Source organism: Chiloscyllium punctatum, chromosome 18 (genome assembly GCF_047496795.1).
Source record: "Chiloscyllium punctatum isolate Juve2018m chromosome 18, sChiPun1.3, whole genome shotgun sequence".
Lineage (NCBI taxonomy): Eukaryota > Metazoa > Chordata > Chondrichthyes > Orectolobiformes > Hemiscylliidae > Chiloscyllium > Chiloscyllium punctatum.
This window is the reverse complement of record NC_092756.1, coordinates 91800683-91820292: the sequence shown is the minus strand read 5'-3', so window position 1 is coordinate 91820292 and position 19610 is coordinate 91800683. Positions and strand designations below refer to the sequence as shown.

At 43.2% G+C, this 19610-nt stretch overlaps 1 protein-coding gene across 1 annotated transcript in view; it reads left to right on the top strand.

The window, feature by feature from the left end:
* Positions 1-289: 289 nt before the first annotated feature.
* lrrc4ba (leucine rich repeat containing 4Ba) overlaps positions 290-19610 on the top strand; it is a 178302-nt gene continuing 158981 nt past the window's right edge. The window contains exon 1 of the mRNA XM_072588756.1: positions 290-562. The gene's annotated coding sequence lies outside the window, so the exon portion shown is untranslated. The remainder of the gene's footprint in view (positions 563-19610) is intronic.

Here is a 19610-nt window from a genome sequence, read left to right as displayed (position 1 = left end):
ACCCCTAGAAAACCGGACTTCAAAAAAAATCCTTATTGTTGAATATTAATGGAGGAAAATGCAAAAGCTTTTTGGGAAATTCATATCTACAGCTGAGTTCGAGAGAAAAGGCTGCTGAGTTTCTACCTTGGAGTTGGGTGGTGGGGTGGAGGGAGGGAGATTAAAGACGCAGGGCTGCAGTAGTGCGACTGCTCCATGCCAAGTTACGGTAGACACAATACTCCTGCATTTTCTGCACGATAATTTCGCTGCTCTGGTTGGCTCTCTGCGAAGCATTCATCCAGGAGGGAGAGAGAGAGAGAGAGAGACAGAGACAGAGACACCCAGAAGATCTCACCCTCTGTTTAACAGCGTTCCCAGTAGCTGTTCACCAGTCCAAGTCTCACGGGACTGACTGTGTAGACCTTACTGCAGAGCTGGTTCGTGATGGAGCTGTCTTTCTAGGTTCCAGGCAGTGAGTAAAATAAACAAGTAGGGAGGGGAGAAACCTGCAAAGAGAGAGAGAGAGAGAGAGAAAGGAGACAACAGCGAGCTGGCTAACAGTGGGACTCGTCTTGGAAATGTGAGTGAAGTACCATTTTTCTACCTTCCCTGTTCCTTCGTCCAGTCTCTCCTCCCTCCTTCCACAATATCCTGGACGATTCCAAACCGTTCGGAGGAAACGATGCTGGCTTTGGGCACAGATTGCTTGGATCCGGTCCGGAGCAACACTGCATGAGGGGAGGCTGGTCTTGAGGAGTGAATGTTGAGGGCTGGTCGAATGGAATTGACATTGGGGCTGGGATTCGTTCTGCTGGTTCGGCGGAGGATGAGGAGAAAACGAGAACATACAAAACCACACACAGGCTCACAGACACGTTCTGAGAGAGCCCGAGAGGCAAATCCACACTGACTTAAGAAAAGCGCAAACACGCAGGAAAAAGAGGGTAAAGTAGTGTTAGGTGGGACAGGCAAAGATCAAGTTGCAAACACAGACTGAGGAGAAATAGATTTAGGTGGGCTGTGGTAGCGTCCCTACCTCTGAGCTTGGAGTCCCGGGTCTAAGTCCCACTTGCTCCAGAGATGTTTAAGGACATCTCTGAACTAATTAAGGAAACAAAATATCTTAGACGGGTTAGGTGAAAGGGACGAAATAGCGAGAGTGTAAGGAAAATACAATTGAGAGATCTGAGTGCGCAGGAAGGATGTACTCACTCCAATATACAGGCAAAGAGAAGATTCTTCACAAACAGGAAAAAAAAACAGACCCCGAAGAGGAATTTAAACAGAAAATAACGAGAAAGTGGAAGGGGAGGAAGTAAAAACAGAGGTAGTGGGAGGAAAAGCAGATGCACAAAGAGGGAGGATGCAGAGGTTTGTTTTAATGAAAGGAATGGGAGACTACATAGACAAAAGCGAAGATGCGCATCTGGAGTTCGAGACAGTAGCAGAGAGAGAAAAGGAACCAGGGAGGCCGAGAAAAAAGACTGGTTGGGGAAAGAGCAAAGTGAGAGAATGAGAGAGGGGCACAAAAGAGGGAAATAATTAAACCCAGAGACAGAAAGAACCTGAGAGGGAAGAAAAGAAAATGTGATAGAAGTAACTACATATCATCCAAAAATAGAGTTAGGGTTCGGATATGGTGGTATAGAAACAGAAAAGTGTCTGTCTAAATCTAGGCAAAGACGGCAATGCATTGTGGTGTGGGATAATGTGTATTCCATGTGCAGTGTGGTGTGTGCATGTTGTTGTCAGGGTGTGTGTGTATGTATGATGCAGTGGGTAAACATACACAGTACATGGTCTCTGCTATGATATGTGATCATGTGGATGTGCACTATGGTATGCACAACACAGTGGGTGTGAGCGGTGTGTGAGCAGTATATTGTGTATATGAAATATATGTACACCAGCCAGTACATGTGAACAGTGTCTGTGTATGTCTGATACAATGCAGTTTTTGTGATATATAGTGTGTACAGTGTGATGTTTTGCTTATGTTTTGATTTGTGTAACCTGATGTGAAGGACAAAGGTATCTAGATTCCATGTGTTAATACTTCAGACCCTCTGCACCCCTGGGAGCACATGATCTCTCAGCTGCTTCATCAATGTTCTGTGTCTCAGACCTGCTTGAAGAATGTGACAGCTCTCTGTATTAAATCTCATTCTGCAATGTTCTTTCTCTCAAGGTCTATCAATTGGGGAACAATCTTGGGCCAATATAAATAAGTAATTATTAGAAGTATACTTTGATGCTATGAATGCGATTTTTGTTGTAACTAGACTGAACTGTGCATTGCTTAATGAATGTCCTTCACTCTGTGTAATTGACATGCAGAGATAGATTTCAAAGTATAGTTTGGAAGCAACAAAGCAGTGCATTGCAGTTGTTGTATTTTAATGTGTATATGCTTCTTGTTACAAAGTTGTAAATTAAAGGAATAGTGACGGTTAGCGTCGAGGTTAGTGGGACTCCTGACTATGATGACATTTTTAAGTTATCGAAGAGGAAGGTTTGGCACATGGTGGTGAAAATAGAGATTGATCTTAGATTTCAATAGGCAATTATTTGGATGTAAATTTGAAGGACTTAAACTTACAGGGGGTATTGGAATAGAGCAGAGGAGTGGGACTCACTGGATTGATCTACAGAGAAAAGGTATAGACTCAATGGGCTGAATGGCCTCCTCTTGTGTTTTAAAATTCTATGAGCATTGGTTGATGAGACAGCTTTATTGAATTATTGTGCATGTTTTTAAACTTTATTTAAAAATGATTCTGAAATATGCTTCATGACTTTAGTGTGTTCCAATATACTTTGCGATCAATTAACTATCTCTGAACTGTACCACTATTGTAGGGTCTCAGTGTAATGTCTCATCTGACAGATGGTACTGCTAACAGTGCAGCACTCCCTTGGAGTATCAGCCTAAATTTGCTGGTCAAATCTCTGGAATGGGAGTTGAACCCAAAACCTTCTGATTTCAGACTTGTTCACTTTCCAGATCAGCAAGAATCCAACATGGAGGTGGTAGTGCAGTGATATTGTCTCTGGACTAATAATCTAGAGATTTAAACAGTCTTTCTGGGGATCTGCATTCAAATCCCACCACAGTAGATGGTGCAATTTGAATTCAATAAAAATCTGGATTTGGAAGTGTAATGATCATGAAATTGCTGTAAAATCCCATCTGATTCATTAATGCTCTTTAGGAAGGAAATCTGCCACCTTTACCTAGTCTGGCCTATTTGCAACTCCAGATCCACAGCAATGGAGTTGACTCTTAATTGCCCTCCAAAATGGCCAAAGAAGGCACTCAGTTGTATCAAACGTTAAATAGTTTCAAGAAAGGAGTTGGAACTGCAGTGGTTGAAGAAAGAATCTCACAACCACTTTCTGAAGGGCAGCTAGGGAGGAGCAGCAATTCTTGGCCCAGCCAGCAACAGCCATAATCCCAGAGATGAATGAAGAAAAAGCTCTAGATTGAAAAGATAGATAGAAAAGTTTCACTGAATTTTTGTTTTACCTTTTTACATTTGAAAGTTCTGCTTTCCTGAGCATCTGCCCTCCTAGTTTTAATCTTTCCATCATTGGCAGTTCTGCCATAAGCTCCCAAGACCCTAAACTCTTGAATTTCCACCTTTCTAGTGCCTCTACCTCCTTGATACTCCTCAAATCTTTCACCTCTTTAACCAAGCTTTTGGTCGTTTGCCTGAATGCCTTTCTGTGTAGTTCACTATGAAGCTTCTCTAAAGCAGCCCTTACCACATTACAGGTATCATATAAGTGCAGGTGGGGCTGTCGCTCTCAGTTGAGCAATGTTGCTCTGAGTTGGGAATGCAAGGGTTAAGGCTGACAGATCACACCGCAGGACACCACGAGTGCTGGCAACTCGGGAAGTAGTGATTAGATGGCACAAAGGGGATAATTTTCTTGACGCAAAACTGACAGAATCAGTTGCATCGCTTGGTTTAGACTCTGCAGGACTTTAATCACCATTTAAGTTTAATTGAAGTTCCACCTAATCTTATGGGTTTCCCCCCCCTCAAGAGATTGTTTAAAATTGCAATATAAGTTGAAATGGAGGCGAATCAGAAAGGCCAGGCAAACAGAGTAATAAAATGCTCTCTTTGATCGAAGACAACCAATAATAGATCATCATAAGATATTTAGCAAAAATGCAATTGCACAGACGGTGGTGGGAACTCCGTAGCACCGGGTGGGTGGGGAGGGGGCGGGGGTGTGGATTAGGTGAATAGCATCGATGAATTTAAGGGGAAGCTGGATAAAGTAATGAAGGAGAAAGGAATGAGAGGATATGATGAGTGGGTGAGATAAAATCAGATGGAAAAGGATTTGTGTGGATTATAAACACTAGCATGGACCAGTTGGGCTGAATGGCCTGTTTGTACTGACAGTTCCATATCAGGTGAGGAATTTGCCCCAGTTACAGACACTGAACAACAGGAGGGCAGGGGTCAAGTGGATGTCAGCATTAGAGTAGGCATCTTGGTGCTTATTGTAGTTTGAGTTGCTGGGGTTCAAAGTGTTTTACTCTGCACCCTTCCACTCTTCTGATTGGTTCTGGTAATTGAGGCTTGAATAGATGAAAACTTAGTGAATTTGCATCAGGCTTATTGTCGAGAGTCAACTGCAGAAATACTGACGTTGATTTGTAGGTTGGCACTGTACTGTGTATTTGAAGAACGCAGCAATTTCAGAGCTGTCTCCATTTTCCAGTAGTGAGAGGTGGAATCCCAGAGAGTCACTTGGGAGCAGGTAATACACACCTCCTAAAGGAATCGGTTAAATGATTCCCAAAGTCACAAGTAGCAATAGTGCCTCAATCATGCCATTTTACAAACAAAGTAGTCATAGAGATGTACAGCATGGAAACAGACCCTTCAATCCAACCTGTCCATGCCGACCAGCTATCCCAAACCAATCTAGTCCCACCTGCCAGCACCCGGCCCATATCCCTCCAAACCCTTCCTATTCATATACACATCCAAATGCCTCTTAAATGTTGCAATTGTATTAACCTCCATCACATCCTCTGGCAGCTCATTCCATACACGTACCATCCTCTGCATGAAAAAGTTGCCCCTTAGGTCTCTTTTATATCTTTCCCCTCTCACCCTAAGCCTATGCCCTCTAGTTCTGGAGTCTCCCACCCCAGGGAAAAGACTTTGCCTATTTATCCGATCCATGCCCCTCATGATTTTGTAAACCTCTGTAAGGTCACCCTTCAACCTCTGTGCTCCAGAGAAAACAGTCCCAGCCTATTCAGCCTCTCCCTATAGCTCAGATCCTCCAACTCTGGAAACATCCCTGTAAATCTTTTCTGAACCCTAAGTAGTTTGAAAACAATAACCACTTGCATTTATATAGCCTCTTCAGGATATTAAAACACCCCAAGATGCTTCACTAGTGGGTTATTAAACTAAAGTCAACACAAAACCAATCTGGACAGGAGACTAAAATCTTGGTCAAAGTAGCAGGTTTTAAGGAGCATCTTAAAGGAGAAGACAGAGGTAGGAACACCAAAACTAAGAGCAGGAGCAGGCCAGCTGGCCCCTCAAACCTGCCCCACTGTTCAATAAGACCATGGCTGATCTTACTTAACTCTACGTTTCTACACTAACCCTTTAGTTCTCTTGGAGTCCAAAACTGTAACAATCTCACTGAATATGCTCAAAGACTAAATATTTACAACTTTCTGGGCTAGAGAATGCTAAAGATTCACAACCCACTGAACAAAATTCTCCTCATCTCAGTCTTGCATCCTGAGTATGAAGCCCTAAATTCCATTATCCACAACCAGTGGAAACAGACAATCATCATTTATTCTAAACTACAAAGAATACAGACCCACACAACAAGAACTCTCCCCATCTGACAACCTTTCAGCTCAATAAACCTTCATAACAGCTGCTATCAGGCAAGCTTATGCTTGCTTGGGTGAGGATACCAGAACCATATCTGGAGTACTGTGTACAGTATTCGAAATTACCTTCTCATCCTTACATATGGATGAGGAAGGACACCACTTCGAATGGGCCAACACATCCACCCTAGGACAAGCCAAACAGAGACACACACAAGAATTCCTAGAAACATGGTATTCCATCTGGAACTCTATCAACAAGCACATTGACTTGGACCTCATATATCACCCCTGAGAAAAAGAACAGGAAATGACATCACCGTAGGAAATGATATCACCAACCCAAACATATAAATAGAAAGCAGGAATCATCAGCAGTGCTTCATCCAGAGCCTGACTGAAGATATTACCTAGTATGGTGATAAAACATCTGAAAATGAACCTTCCAGCTCAGTGAGCAAGCTTACATCCAGGCAGTAATCGACTGCTTAATTAAGGAAAGATGTAAATGCCTTGGAAGGCTTAGACAAAGTTTACCAGACCAATGGGCAGCTTGCGTTATGAGTACAAGTAACTCAGGCTACGCTTTTATCTGCTGGAGCTTAGAAGAATGACTTGATTGAAACATATATGACCCTGAAGGGTCTTGACCGGGTGGATGTGGAAATGATGTTTTCTGTTGTGGAGGATTCTAGAATTAGAGGTCACTGCTTAAAAGTAAGGGGTGACCCATTTTAGAGAGATGAAGGGTTTTCTTTGTCATAGGAGGAAAATCTTTTACACAACGGGGGATTTGCATGTGGAATGAACATCCGGAGGAAGTGGTGGATGTGGGCACAATTAAATTGTTTAAAAGATATTTGGATAAGTTGATGAATAAGAAAGGGATTGGAGGAATATGGGCCATGTGCAGGCAGGTGGGACTAGTTTAGTTTGGGATCATGTTCAGCATGGACTGGTTAGACCGAAGTTTCCGTGCTGTATGACTCTATGGGTTTTTGGACATCTCTTCCTCAAAGGACAATGGGAGAAGAGTCTTTGAATATTTTCAAGGCAGAGGTGGGTACATTCTTAATAAGCAAGGAGGGTGGTGAAAGGTTAAGGCTGGTACGTAGGAACATGGAGTAATCAGATCAGCATGATTATATTGAATAAAATAAAAACAAACCGATGCCAATACTGGAAACCTGAAACAACCTAAGAACACTGGAGAAACTTAACAGTTCTGGAAGCATCTCTGGAGAGAGAAAAACAGAGTTAATGCGTTGAGACCAATATAACTTGTCTTCAGAACTATCTTAGAATAATCTTATTGAAAGGAGATCAGATGTGAGGGGGCCAAATGGCCTACTCCTGCTCCTAATTTGTATGTTTGTGGGTAACTGTACACTGTATTGAAGATGTGGTCTCCCAATTGCAAGTTCTCGTTCTTATACTGCTGATCTTATACTCCTAACTCATGGTAAAAAAAAAGGCAAAGGTATCACTTTGCTTCCAAACTGGAAAGATGATTGAATTAGGAAGGTGATTGCAGAGTTTAAGGTTAAGAGCATTGTTGACATAGCCACCAATGATGCAGCCCATTAGATGTCTTTGAGTAGCCACGTATGTGTCACTTTAAGGGGGTCAACATTTTGTGCAGCCCATGTGTCATTAATAGGGAGTCAAGGAGATAAATTGAATTATTTTGCTTTTCTCTTCTTCTGTTCAGAAGCCAAGGTGTTTTTAAAAATTTATTTTTCTTATTTTTTTGCCCTTTTTAAATAGACCATGGTGTGTTCTTGTCAAACCCTCTGCTGGTGAAGTCCAATTTTAAAGTGACCCACAACAAATTCTCAGAAGAGTTAAAACAAAGCTATGTTTTATTCATGCTTTCAAACCCAGGGGATAATCATCAGCAGTGCTTCATCCAGAGCCTGACTGAAGATGTTACCTAGTATGGTGATAAAACGTCTGAAAATGATAATTGTACCAATGCACAGAGACACATCATCATGCAAGGAAAAGAAGATAAAAAGGAAAGGATAGAGGTTACAAGTAAGAATAATAAAATAAAACTCAAAGAAATATGTACATTAATTCACATGACTTTTGGCCGAGTCTGGAAAATCACATTCCATTGAAGTTGGTAGGGGAGCAGAGAAGTTCTTTTCTCAGGGCATATGGATGCAGGCCGGTGCAGTTGACTGAAGTCCAGATTTTGAGCCGGAATTCCTGTCTTTGTGTAGCTGAAGTTGTAGCAATATGAGACTAGTCCACTTTTCAAGGCAAATAAACAAATACTTCCAGAAACATGTCTTTGAAGAGTTTGAGACAAGATAGCCCAGCCTGGAGTCTGGCCCTGATGTTAGCAGGCTTCGGACCCCTAGTTGACTGATATTTCCTACACAGCTGCACTTTATCAGATAGCAGCAAGGTAATCCAGAAATTACAATTAAACCTTTTTTTTTTACAATAGCTACAAGGTTTGGTCTCATGATTGGGATCCTGGATGAATTATTTTAAACTTTGTGAGGTATCTTCTATGTGACAATCAGTTTTATCTATCTGGCCAGGATCATTGCTCATGTATATGAGAACAACAGTGAGGCAAATAGTGCCATTTCAAGCATAATAAGTTTCAATGGCTCCCCTTTGTTCAGAATTGGCTAGGGGAGACATTTTGCCTGCTGGCCTCTGTGTGAACTGCAAAGTCCCCACAATGTAAGGATGTGACATCCAGGGGAAGCATGTCTGAGTTCTGTCTTGATAACTACTGATTGGGATCCTTCTAAAAATTGTGGGTCAGTTTGCATCAGGTGATCAGCAGCAGTCATGTCTTAGTCCAGCAAAGGTCAATTTAAAAGTTTAAATAAAAAAGTATGATTCTAAAAACAATTTATGATCATGGATATGAAACTATGCAAAACCAAGTTAACTAGGAAACGTGGCTCAGGGATGGGCAGCTTAATGTTCCAGGATACAAATGCTACAGGAAGGATAGAAAGGGAGGCAAGAGAGGAGGGGGAGTGGCATTTTTGATAACGGATAGCATTACAGTTGTGCTGAGGGAGGATATTCCCAGAAATACATCCAGGGAAGTTATTTGGGTGGAACTGAGAAATAAGAAAGGGATGATCACCTTATTGGGATTGTATTATAGACCCCCTAATAGTCAGAGGGAAATTGAGAAACAAACTTGTAAGGAGATCTCAGCTATCTGCAAGAATAATAGGGTGGTTATGGTAGGGGATTTTAACTTTCCAAACATTGACTGGGACTGCCATAGTGTTAAAGGTTTAGATGGAGAGGAATTTCTTAAGTGTGTACAAGACAATTTTCTGATTCAGTATGTGGATGTACCTACTAGGGAAGGTGCAAAACTTGACCTACTCTTGGGAAATAAGGCAGGGCAGGTGACTGAGGTGTCAGTGGGGGAGCACTATGGGGCCAGCGACTATAATTCTATTAGTTTTAAAATAATGATGGAAGAGGATAGACCAGATCTAAAAGTTGAAGTTCTAAACTGGAGAAAGACCAATTTTGACTGTATTAGGCAAGAACTTTCGAAAGCTGATTGGAGGCAGATGTTCACAGGTAAATGGACGGCTGGAAAATGGGAAGCCTTCAGAAATGAGATAACAAGAATCCAGAGAAAGTATATTCCTGTCAGGGTGAAAGGGAAGGCTGGTAGGTATAGGGAATGCTGGATGACTAAAGAAATTGAGGGTTTGGAAGCATATGTCAGGTACTGACAGGATCGATTGAGTGAATCCTTAGAAGAGTATAAAGAAAGTAGGAGTATACTTAAGAGGTAAATCAGGAGGGCAAAACGGGGACATGAGATAGCTTTGGAAAATAGAATTAAGAAGAATCCAAAGGGTTTTTACAAATATATTAAGGACAAAAGGGTAACTAGGGAGAGAGTAGGGCCTCTCAAAGATCAGCCTTTGTGTGGAGCCACAGAAAATGGGGGGGATACTAAATGAATATTTTGCATCAGTATTTACTGTGGAAAAGGATATGGAAGATATAGACTGTAGGGAAATAGATGGTAACATCTTGCAAAATGTCCAGATTACAGAGAAGGAAGTGCTGGGTGTCTTGAAATGGTTAAAAGTGGATAAATTCCCAGGACCTGATCAGGTGTACCCGAGAACTCTGTGGGAAGCTAGAGAAGTGATTGCTGGACCTCTTGCAGAAAAGATTGTATCATCGATAGTCGCAGGTGAGGTGCCGGAAGACTGGAGTTTTGCAAATATGGTGCCACTGTTTAAGAAGGGCGGTAAAAACAAGTCAGGGAACTATAGATCGGTGAGCCTGACCTCGGTGGTGGGCAAATTGTTGGAGGGATTCCTGAGGGACAGGATGTACATGTCTTTGGAAAGGCAAGGATTGATTTGGGATAGTCAACTTGGCTTTGTGCATGGGAAATCATGTCTCACAAACTTGATTGAGTTTTTTGAAGAAGTAACAAAGAAGATTGATGAGGGCAGAGCAGTAGTATATGGACTTCAGTAAGGCATCTATATGGACTTCAGTAAGGCGTCAACAAGGTTCCCCATGGGAGACTGATTAGCAAGGTTAGATCTCATGGAATACAGGGAGAACTAGCCATTTGGATACAGAACTGGCTCAAAGAAGACAGAGGGTGGTGGTGGAGGGTTGTTTTTCAGACTGGAGGCCTGTGACCAGTGGAGGGCCACAAGGATCAGTGCTGGGCCCTCTACTTTTTGTCATTTACATAAATGATTTGGATGCGAGCATAAGAGGTACAGTTAGTAAGTTTGCAGATGACACCAAAATTGGAGGTGTAGTGGACAGCGAAGAGGGTTACCTCAGATTACAACAGGATCAGGACCAGATGGGCCAATGGGCTGAGAAGTGGCAGATGGAGTTTAATTCAGATAAATGCAAAGTGCTGCATTTTGGGAAAGCAAATCTTAGCAGGATTTATACACTTAATGGTAAGGTCGTAGGGAGTGTTGCTGAACAAAGAGACCTTGAGTGCAGGTTCATAGCTCCTTGAAAGTGGAGTCGCAGGTAGACAGGATAGTGAAGAAGGTGTTTGGTATGCTTTCCTTTATTGGTCAGAGTATTGAGTACAGGAGTTGGGAGGTCATGTTGCAGCTGTACAGGACATTAGTTGGGCCACTGTTGGAATATTGCTTGCAATTCTGGTCTCCTTCCTATTGGAAAGATGTTGTGAAACGTGAAAGGGTTCAGAAAAGATTTACAAGGCTGTTACCAGGGTTGGAGGATCTGAGCAACAGGGAGAGGCTGAACAGGCTGGGGCTGTTTTTCTTGGAGCGTTGGAGGCTGAGGGGTGATCTTATAGAGATTTACAAAATTATGAGGGGCATGGTTAGGATAAATAGGCAAAGTCTTTTCCCTAGAGTCGGGGAGTCCAGAATGAGAGGGCATAGGTTTAGGGTGAGAGGGGAAAGATATAAAAGAGACCTAAGGGGCAACCTTTTCACGCAGAGGGTGGTACATGTATGGAATGAGCTGCCAGAGGATGTGGTGGAGCCTGGTACAATTGCAACATTTAAGAGGCATTTGGATGGGTATATGAATAGGAAGGGTTTGGAGGGATATGGGCCAGGTGCTGGCAGGTGGGACTAGATTGGGATATCTGGTCGGCACGGACAGTTGGACCGAAGGGTCTGTTTCCATGTAAACATCTCTATGACTCTATAACTCAGTGAATGTTGCTCATGTCAACTTAATATTCTTTTGTGGACTTCTTGGATCTCCAAGTGAGCATCAAGACACTCTGTTGCACACTCCAAGCACTAATCAGTGATATGCAAATGTGCTGCAAGTCTGACTTAAACCTAAGGTAGAATTTTGACCTGAACTGCAACTATTGGCAAAGCTGTAATTGCACTTGCTATTAAGGTTTTTTGCGTAAATTGCAGCGAAATAAGTCAGCAGGAAATTTCAATGCAAATTCATGTCAGCAAGTTCGGAGCAGAAACTGGTGTAAGCTTCGACTGCACCTGTGCATTCCAGGAAATTGAGAGATTTACCCAGACTATGCCAGAATGACAATGCAGAAGGACTGAGATGGGAACAGTCCACGGTAACAGAATTGTGTTCAAAGATTTAACAGGATGGGCAAGAACAAGTCAAGCACCAATTGCCAGCAGTTGTAAAGTTAAGGTTGTGATGCTATTTTTAAGTTTAGAACTTTGTGTGAATAAACAAGGCTGACAGGGCAGAACGTTACTCAGGTGAAAAAAATAAAACAGAATTAAAGAGCAGCATTGAGAAGACACCAAATTTAGGCTTTCAGTTGGTTGAATGTTATAGGGGAGTTGGGTGTACTGATGGAGGCATGAAATTGCTGCATTGTGCCATCTTTAACAGACAATTTACAGCTTAACACTCAAGGATACAAGCAGCTTAGAGATGTGTTGAGCCTTGTCCCCTGGGAATAGGGCTCACTCACTTTGTTTAATATGTGTTAACCTGAAAAAATTGCAGTTCATTTCCGTTAAATGCATCTGTAATCTGTCTCATTTATTCCTTGCTAATTTTTCTGCCAACTGTCTTGTCTCCCTCCTTCCTCTTCTGAAGGTGCTGATCTCCACATGGATGGTGTTTGAATGGCAAATGCTCCCCTCCAGTAACCATACCTAGTCCCCAGTTCCAACCATCAAACAATATTTGTGTGCATATACATTCCCACAATGGCATTTTTAATCATCAGTTCTCCTCAGAGTCTTCCCTCATTTATGTGAGTGCCGAAATTGATGTGTTTACGAGCCACAACATAACTGTGCTCTCATATTTGTTACAGTTAGTAATGCCAATGCTTTCTCGAATACCAATGACTGAATCAATGTTCCCAGGACGGTACAGCATGGGGTTAGATATAGAGTAAAGATTATTCTATTCTTTTAAACTGAAAGTAAAGCTAGCATGATACTGTCCCTATCAATCACTCCCAGAACAGGGACAGCAGAGTGTTGAAACTGTCCCCATTGAAAACTTCCTAGGATATTTAAGGTTAGATATAGAGTAAATCTCCCTCTACGCTTTGAAATGGAAAGTAATCCACTGTTTACTCTTTAAAACCAAAAGTGAAGCTCTCTCTACTGTTTTATATTGAAATTAAAGTTCTCTTGACACTGTCCACATCAAAAATGCCCAGGATAGGTACAGCACAGGATTAAATAAAGAGTTAAGCTCTCTTTATTCTTTCAAACTGAAAGCAATGCGTATTCTATACTGACCTCATCAGACTCTCCCAGGGCAGGTACAGCATGGGGTTAGATACAGAATAAAGCTTCCTCTATTCTTAAAGTCTGAGCATGGAGTTGCTCTACACTGCCCCCATCAAATATGCCAAGGACAGGTAAGTGGTTGAGGCTGGTACAATTGCAACATTTAAGAGGCATTTGGATGGGTAGATGAATAGGAAGGGTTTGGAGGGATATGGGCTTGGTGCTGGTAGGTGGGACTAGATTGGGTTGGGATATCTGGTCAGCATGGGCGGATTAGACCGAAGGATCTGTTTCCATGCTGTACATCTCTATGACTCTATGACTCTATTAGACACACAATACAGGTCCCCCACACTCTAGTTTAAAAGTAAAGCTAGGTACTGCATGTGGAGTTAGATACAGAGTACAGCTCCCTCGACAGTGTCCCCATCCAACACTCCCAGGATAGGTTCTGAATGGGGGTTTAGATACAGATCAGTGCTCCCTCCACATTGGGCTCATCAAACACTCCCAGGTCAGATTTCAATCTTCTTCGGTAATCCCTGGGAAACACAGATGAGTGTCTTCACTCCAGTAATGAGTCCTGAGGTGATGAAACATTCCAGCACTAGATTTGAATTCCCTAATGCAAGTGGGCTAGGTAATGTCTGAACAGGCTGGTGGGTGGGATGCTCTGGTTATTGCATGTCCCTTCCACGATTTGTCCATGATCTCTGCCTTGGCCTATCAGAGATGGTTGGCACCACCACAGATGATTCTGCTGATGTTTTGGCAGCCTCAGGCAAGAGATGTCCATGGGTTGCATTTTTTCAGGGAAACTTTGAGGTTACTCTTGACGCATTTCCTCTGGCCTCCTGGTTACCCCTTGCTGTGATGAAGCTCAGAGAAAGCAACTTGGTTTGGAAGTCTTGTGTCAGTCAACGTGGTCCAACCAGCACAGTTGGCTAACAGTAACTATTGCCTTAACACTGGGGGTGTTGGCCTGAGAACTGATATTTTGCACTGATCATGTCTTTCCCAGGATAGAAAAAGCACATGTTAAATGTGGATTAAGCTTTGCTGTCCCATCAAACATTCCCATGGTAGGTATGACATGGGTTAGATCACTTACACTATCCCATTAAATACTCCTGGGACACAACAAGCATAGATTAAATACCGAGTAAAACTTTCCCTACACCAGGGTTAGCCAACCTTTGGTGCACTGGTCAAAACCTCGGAAATACAATGCCTTTTATGTTAAGATGTCTTATTTCCTGGTTTATCGTATTTCAATTGCTCAAGTCTGGAAAGAGTGGATTTTACTACTGCTCCCTCAGTTGTAGATAACTGTGAAATCTGAACACCAAGCTCTGCTCCCAGGAGCCACTTTGAGATATCTGCAAATGAATGTGAACAGGGATTGCAATTTTGACACATTGATACACAGTTGCAGAGTGACACAAAGATTTGCATGACTGGTCCCTGCATCCCTCTCAAGTTCTCTCAGATATATAGCTATTGTTGGAATTTATTACCTATACTTGGTTGCCTGGAGAAGTAACAGGCAACATTGTGTTTGACTGGAGACACGTGTAGGTTAGATTTCCTTCCCTGGAGGGCATTTGTGAGTCAGTAGGGCTTTTGAAATAGTCCAACAGATTTCATTGCTGTTTTCCTGGCACCAGCCACAATTCCCAGTAACTTTTCATTGTTGTACACGCTTTGTTCTTTATTGAAAGTGTAAAGTATTTCCAGATTGCTGTGTATCTCTGCAGTTTAGAGGGAACATTGGTGCCAGCCACTAATATTGAATATACTGAGAATGATTTGATGATCTGAAGTAATGGTAGCCTTACCACGACACACTCACACTCTGGGTCACCTTTAGTAAGAGTTAAGCACAATGCAGTTAACCTTGGTCTCTGGATCATTTGTGGGATTAGTGACCCAGTTTAATTTACCTCCCAGATTTGCCGGCAGCAGAGATCAACCTTCAACTGCTGATGCCTCCAGGGCAGAACCTAGAAGGTTGGCAAGCGGGCCTTAGGCCACATTGTCTCAGAGCTATTATGACACAGAGGCATCTCCATACTTCCGACTGGCTTTACAGTGTCAACTGTTCCAGACAGGGGAGGGACAGATACTGAAATCCCTGTTCACCTGCCGACCGTCAACAATCAGTAAACCTATTGTTAGAAGGATGTGTGTTCTTCAGCCTCTGAGAGGGTGGAGGGTTTCGAACCAACAGCAAGTTTCTCCTAGGTTTAAATACAGGAAGGAGATCATTTCCTACCTCACCCTATAATCTAATGCTGTGCCAATCGCTCGCACAGACACTGGTGGACCTGAAAAGGATCACGCTAGCTGACCTTGTGATGTTACAGTCTCTGCTTCTTGAGGGATGGACGCTACTACCTTTCTCTGCTGCTGTCTTACTTTTTACAGTCAACCACCTTCCACTACATTCACAGCTGCAGTTCTTTTTCAAATACAGCAGTGATATTGAGTTGCTATAGGTGGCACGGTGGGCACAGTGGTTCGCACTGCTGCCTCACAGTGCCAGAGACCCGGGTTCAATTCCCGCCTCAGGCAACTGTCTGTGTGGAGATTGCACATTCTCCCCGTGTCTTTGTGGGATTCCTCCGGGTGCTCCGGTTTCCTCCCACAATCCAAAAATATGCAGGTTAGGTGAATTGACCATGCTAACTTGCCTGTAGTGTTAGGTGCAGGGGTAAATGTAAGGGAATGGGTCTGGGTGGGTTGCTCTTCGGAGGGTCGCTGTGGACTTGTTGGGCCGAAGGGCCTGTTTCCACACCGTAAGTAATCTAATCTCTAATCAGGCCCATCCTGGTTTATTATTTGAGAACATGGGGACTCAACTCACTCATGTGATGAAGGGCTTACCCAATGAAGAAAGATTGAACAGAGCAAGCTCGTATCCATTGGAGTTGAGAGGAGGTAGAGGGATTGCATTGAAATGTAGGCTTCAAGGCAAGAAAAGTAGGCTTCAAGGCAAGGGCGCAATTGATATGTGGAGCTTGTTCAAGGAGCAACTATTGAGTATCCTTGATAAGTATGTACCTGTCAGGCAGGGAGGAAAGGGTCATGTGAGGAAGCCGTGGTTTAATAAGGAATTGGAATCCCTTGTTAAAGGGAAGAGGGCGGCCTATGTAAAGATGAGGCGTGAAGGTTCAATTGAGGCGATTGAGAGTTATAAGGTAGCCAGGAAGTATCTGAAGAGAGAGCTAAGAGCAGCAAGTAGGGGACTAGAAAAGTCCTTAGTTGGTAGGATTAGGGAAAACCCAAAGGCTTTCTATAGGTATGTCAGGAATAAAAGAATGACTAGGGTAGGAATAGGTCCAGTCAAGGATAGTAGTGGGAAGTTGCGTGTGGAGGCTGAAGAGATTGGGGAGACACTGAATAAATACTTTTCTTCAGTATTCACTCAGGAACAGGACATTGTTGCTGATGTGAATACTGAGTCACAATTAATTAGAATGGACGGCTTTGAGGTATGTAGGGAAGAGGTGTTGGAAATTCTGGAAAGGGTGAAAATAGATAAGTCCCCTGGGCCTGATGGCATTTATCCTAGGATTCTCTGAGAAGCAAGGGAGGAGATTGCAGAGCCATTGGCCTTGATTTTTATGTCCTCGTTGTCTACAGGAATAGTGCCAGAAGACTGGAGGATAGCAAATGTGGTTCCCTTGTTCAAGAAGGTGAGTAGGGATAACCCTAGTAACTATAGGCCGGTGAGCCTCACTTCTGTTGTGGGCAAAGTCTTAGAGAGAATTGTAAGGGAAAGGATTTATGAACATCTGGACAGGAATAATGTGATCAAGGATAGTCAGCATGGTTTTGTGAAGGGCAGGTCATGCCTCACAAACCTTATTGAATTATTTGAGAAGGTGACTAAGGAGGTGGACAAGGGTAAAGCGGTAGATATGGTGTATATGGATTTTAGTAAGGCGTTTGATAAGGTTCCCCATGGTAGGCTACTGCAAAAAATACAGAGGTATGGCATTGACGGTGAGTTGGAGGTTTGGATTAGGAATTGGCTGGCTGGAAGAAGACAGAGGGTAGTAGTTGATGATAAAGGTTCATCTTGGAGTGCAGTTACTAATGGTGTTCCGCAAGGATCTGTTTTGGGACCATTGCTGTTTGTCATTTTTATAAATGACCTGGAGGAGGGTCTAGAAGGTTGGGTGAGCAAGTTTGCGGATGATACGAAAGTCAGTGGAGTTGTTGACAGTGAGGAAGGATGTGTCCGGTTACAGCGGGATATAGATAAGCTGCAGAGCTGGGCAGAAAGGTGGCAAATGGAGTTCAATGTGGGTAAGTGTGAGGTGATTCACTTTGGTATGAGTAACAAAAAAATGGGGTACTGGGCTAATGGTTGGATATTTGGTAGTGTGGATGAGCAGAGGGATCTTGGTGTCCATGTACATAGATCTCTGAAAGTTGCCACCCAGGTAAATAGTGCGGAAAAGAAGGCATATGGCGTACTGGCTTTTATTGGTAGAGGAATTGAGTTCAGGAGTCCTGAGGTCATGTTGCAGTTGTATAAGACTCTGGTGCGGCTGCATCTGGAGTATTGTGTGCAGTTTTGGTCGCCATACTATAGGAAGGATGGGGAGGCACTGGAACGGGTGCAGAGGAGGTTTACCAGGATGTTGCCTGGTATGGTAGGAAGGTTGTATGAGGAAAGGCTGAGGCACTTGGGGCTGTTTTCATTGGAGAAAAGAAGGTTTAGGGGTGACTTGATAGAGGTGTACAAGATGATTAGGGGTTTTGATAGGGTTGACCATGAGAACCTTTTCCCACGTATGGAGTCAGCTATTACGAGGGGGCATAGCTTTAAATTAAGGGGTGGTAGGTATAGGACAGATGTTGGGGGTAGATTCTTTACTCAGTGAGTCGTGCGTTCATGGAATGCCCTGCCAGTAGCAGTGGTGGACTCTCCCTCTTTATGGGCATTTAAACAGGCATTGGATAGGCATATGGAGGATAGTGGGCTAGTGTAGGTTAGGTGGGCTTGGATCGGCACAACATCGAGGGCCGAAGGGCCTGTACTGCACTGTATTTTTCTATGTGCAAGGTCTTAAGGGGACTGGATAGGGAGGCTACCAGGAGGTGTTGTTTCTTAAGGAGGAGTGTAAAACTAAGGAACGTACTTTAATAATAAAAGGTCTTCCTTTTAAGACAGAGATGAAGAGATTTCTTGTTTCTCAGAGTGTTGTTAGAATGTGGAATTCTCTTCCCCAGATGTTTGTGGAATCTTAATACATAATCAAGGCTGAGTTAGATAGATTTTTGATGGTCAAGGGGGATAGGAGGTGGTGGAAGTGGCAGAACAAAAGAGCTGCTACCACAGTCAGATCAGCCATAATATTATAGAATCCCCACAGTGCAGAAACAGACCATTCAGCCCATCAAGTCCACACCGACCCTCTGAACAGCATCCCACCCAGACCCACTCCCTCCCCTATCCCTGTAATCCTGCATTTCCTGTGGCGAACCCATCTGGCCTGCACATCCTTGGACACCATGGGCAAGTTAGTATGGCTAATTCACCTAACCTGCACATCTTTGGACTGTGGGAGGAAACTGAGGAAATCCACACAAAGAGAACATGCAAACTCCACACAATTGCCCGAGTGTAGAATTGAACCTGGGTCCCTGGCACTGTGAAGTAGCAGTGCTAACCACTGAGCCAGTATGCCACCCCTGACTGAATTGTGGAGCAGGGTAGAGGGCCAAGTGGCCTGCTCTTGCTCCTCTTTTCATCCTGGGACAGTAAAAACGATCACTTTCTTTGTTTCAGCAAAGACCCATATCCAATTTGGAAACTTCTTTTGATGGTTATAGGATAATTAATACTTCTTAGAGTGTACTCTTTTCTTGTGCCATCGCTGTCAAGAGGCTGGGCAGTTTCGCTTGTATGTGTGTGTTTGTCAGTCATCTTAAATAAGGAGAACACTTGCTTGTGGGCAAGACCCCATGTGTGGAGTCTTTTAACACAGGGGCAGCCTGTTGCACAGCAGCGACCACATGGTTCTGACTGATCTGGAAACTCTCCCTATTTTGATACGTTCTATAAATGAATCAGAAGGGGTTTGACAATTTGATAAAAAAACCCTATTTGGCTACTTTAAGAATGCACTTTCGCTGGCTGTCAAATACTGAGGTGGGACCTATCCCAAACATGTGCTCCACTTTACCACAGAGCTTTACTAACTTTTACAGAAATCAGGGTCTGTTAAACTTTGATGGTCATCCTGCACCCCTCCCCCAGCCCATGGAGGAACAGTCCAATTCAAAGAGTTTACTTATGAATAAAGTTTTCTTTATAAACATTCGGTAACATTACTTATTAAAACGGGCTCTTAAATCTGCTGTGCATGGAAGTTCTGACTGCTACCCCCATTTTATCTCAATCTCGGCACAACGTTTTGTTTTCCTTCAAGGAAGCAGGAACCCGTTGAGTTAACAAGAGGAGGAATTTAAAAGAAAATATATTCAGGCAGAGCACAGGACTACTAGCGAGGGCC